Consider the following 3,847-nt stretch of genomic DNA (forward strand, 5'->3'; position numbering starts at 1 on the left):
GGTATGCTTAGGATCATGAGCAGTTCCTTTCCTTCTCCATACTCTTCTCTTCCCATCACTCTGGTACAATTTGATCTTGGTCTCATCTGTCCATAAGATGTTGTTCCAGAACTGTGAAGGCTTTTTTAGATGACGTTTGGCAAACTCTAATCTTGCCTTCCTGTTTTTGAGGCTCACGAATGGTTTACATCTTGTGGTGAACCCTCTGTATTCACTCTGGTGAAGTCTTCTCTTGATTGTTGACTTTGACACACATACACCTACCTCCTGGAGAGTGTTCTTGATCTGGCCAACTGTTGTGAAGGATGTTTTCTTCACCAGGGAAAGAATTCTTCGGTCATCCAGGACAGTTGTTTTCCGTGGTCTTCCGGGTCTTTTGGTGTTGCTGAGCTCACCGGTGCGTTCCTTCTTTTTAAGAATGTTCCAAACAGTTGTTTTGGCCACGCCTAATGTTTTTGCTATCTCTCTGATGGGTTTGTTTTGTTTTTTCAGCCTAATGATGGCTTGCTTCACTGATAGTGACAGCTCTTTGGATCTCATCTTGAGAGTTGACAGCAACAGATTCCAAATGCAAATAGCACACTTGAAATGAACTCTGGACCTTTTATCTGCTCATTGTAATTGGGATAATGAGGGAATAACACACACCTGGCCATGGAACAGCTGAGAAGCCAATTGTCCCATTACTTTTGGTCCCTTAACAAGTGGGAGGCACCTATGCAAACTGTTGTAATTCCTACACCGTTTGCCTGATTTGCATGTAAATACCCTCAAATTAAAGCTGACAGTCTGCAGTTAAAGCACATCTTGTTCGTTTTATTTCAAATCCATTGTGGTGGTGTATAGAGCCAAAAATGTTAGAATTGCGTCGATGTCCCAATATTTATGGACCTGATTGTAGTTGCTAAGGAGGCTGTCCTCAGTTGCAGTTCCTTTGGGCATCCCATACACCCCTCAACTCCATACAAGTTAAATAATCCTAATAAAGCTAAACAAACAAGCTCAAGGACAGATTACTGTTTCTAAAATGCATATCTGTGAAAAATGTGTGTTGCCGGGCTGTGCAGGACTATAGGGGGGCCCAAATCTTCAGCAACTCCTAATGGTGTAGTGGTACACATTCATTCCACATTAAGACCCATACCAGACTTAAAGGGTCAGACATGCATTTTATTGTGTGTGTGGGGGGTACTCTATGCAATTTTTATTTTTTATACTTTTTGATATGCTTTAGCTAAGAGTACATTTACAAAGGAAAAAATTAATTAAGTTTAGGTTGTTGGCATATGAAACTTCTAATTTAAAAAAAAGTCTAAGTATTTTGGAGGACCTTTTTAATGTCGTTGTGCTTTTTTTTCTTTGTCAACAAATAACATTTTCCTCCTGGCTTCCTTTTTTTAAACATTTTATCCCTTTGTAAATATCTGTGCTTTAAAAACATCACTGCTCGCCGCATTGCATTAAAAAAAAATTGCATTAGCAAATTTTCCTCAGGGCATGCTATTATTTTTTTTTACACCTTCTTGCCTATTATCCCAGAGAATGAGCTATTTTATTTGAAAGATTCAACTACCACTGATTTCAATGATGTTAGGGTTTGTCATCTGTACTTTTCACCAAACCCAGGGATGTTCAGCTGCATAATTAGAACCTGTGACCAAATCATTTAGAATTCATTAACAGTTGATTTTAACCTGCAGCTGTTCTCATTTTCACCTTTTGTGTTCCCATAGACTTGAGGAGATATTAAAAAAAATCAAATGGAAGCAAGCAAAAGCCCATCAACACAAGTTCTTCCAAGTAATATCAGAATAAAAGTTCTACTGATGTTGGAAAGGAGAGGTTATAGGGTGCCTACATTGAGGTTCCACAGGCAAATGAACACTGTTTAAATGAAAAATCTTTAAAGAAGAATAGTACAATTAATTTACAGTATATTATTTATGTTAATGTTTTTAAAAAGTTTTCTGCTCAAAATAGGAATGCGGCCATTACAAAAACAGGCTTATAAAATAAAAGTAAGTTATTCACTCTCTTACAAGCTGGATGAAAATGAAATGTATTAGGGCTCATTTACACTATTATGCTGTACAGCATGACTCAGCTGGTGAGCAGGGCAGTCAGGGACTACATTTCCCAAGAGAGGTAGTGTGTGTGGGCGGGGTCATCTAAATATCAAAGCCCAGGAAACTAGCCAGGAGAGTGCAGGGAGAGACTGAAAGAGGAGGTGTGCTGACGGCTGAACTAGGCTGTGGAGTTGGAGAGAAGAAGAGCCTACTGACCACCTGGGTCTGCCATGCTGCCAAACAGGCCCATCTGACAGCAGGAGACCAGACGGGATGCCAAATATGAGCCGGAGAGTCCATGGACTCCGTTTGCAGAGAGACAAGCTACGATCTGCCAGACTACTTAATCGGTTGAGTGAGACCCATGCATCTCTAAAGTGAATACTGAAAGTTTGCCACCTCAGCTATCTACCTACATATAGTTGTGAACATTACATATAGTTGCTTTAGTATGTGGCCTAGGTCTCGCAGCCACCATTGTTGAAATTCATCTACATTGCAATTTCTTGTACAAGCTGACCGCAGGACATACAGTTGCAGGCCAGGATACAGCAGGAACTATATCACACATCTCAACTCAACTTCATACCAACTGGGCCCCAACGAGAAGACACTGTATTGTATTTAAAGGGACAGTGCTCAATTTCCAATGAGAATTTTCTTTACTTCACATCCAACCCTTGTCATCTAGCTCTGAGGACCCACAGTGAACTTACCTATATCTTGATAGTTTTCTGCTCACTGGGGATTCAGCAGTTCCCTCAGATTGGAGGCAGTGGATTATTTCTGAAAGCAGGCCTGCTAACAGTTATTGTTGCTGTATTGTAAATGTCGTTACTCTTGCTCGCAATTACCAAGAGTGATTATATTTACTGCATCTATCAATGTCATTTTGTTCTTTTATTTTACCATCTTACCTTTAATTCCTATGTAAACTTCATATTGGTTTATCCTAAATTGTGTGTGTGAGTCCATTTTGCAGTTGTTATTTACTTTGGTCAAGAAAGCATGGTAGTGTCAGTAGAGGTTGGACTTTCAACAAAAGGTTCAGATTGACAGGGAACCCAAAACTATTACTAAGCAACCCTTAAGGGGGTAATGCTACACATGTTGTAAAAGGTGAACTTATCCTTTAAAGCACATGGGTTAGTGCATCTATTTACATGTGTTATTGAGCTGTCAACACACCTCAGTACAATACTGCACACCATAACACACAGTATTCACATCTGTATGTTGTGTTGCATTATTTCACAGATACATTTACTATGTAGGTGTGATAGGTGCCAAGTAAAATTGATAGTGTGCCTAAATACCCATGCATTAACTTGTGATGTGGTAAAGCATGGTAAAATGCACATTTCATTTTTTGCTACTGCATTGCAATAGTGCAGTTGCAGATTTTGTGTTTCCTGATGTATCTTCATGGCCACACACAATTTGCTCTCTTTTAACTCCATAGGACAAATTATCTATAATGTTGCCCCAATCGCACCAACAGTCATTCTCTTTTCTATGCTCGTCATGGACAGGAAAGGTTTAGTCTCTCCTGGTCTAAAAGTCCCTACCTATGACCATCTTGGGACATTATATGTATAACAGCATTTTTCTTTAGGCTGCTGTCCATTCATTTTGTATAACTGCTTTTTCGTGCTTTGCCCCCAGCTTTTCCTGCATTCCAGAAAATGTCCTAATCCTTCTCCTGACCGTTTCCTCTGCTGTAAGATGTTTTGTCCCCATCCAAAATGTTGTTCTCAGTGCTATTGCGCGCGCGTGCATGC

This window comes from Staurois parvus, unplaced genomic scaffold (genome assembly GCF_062004578.1).
Source record: "Staurois parvus isolate SC_StPar_1 unplaced genomic scaffold, SC_StPar_1.0 ptg000583l, whole genome shotgun sequence".
NCBI classification, from domain to species: Eukaryota; Metazoa; Chordata; class Amphibia; order Anura; family Ranidae; genus Staurois; species Staurois parvus.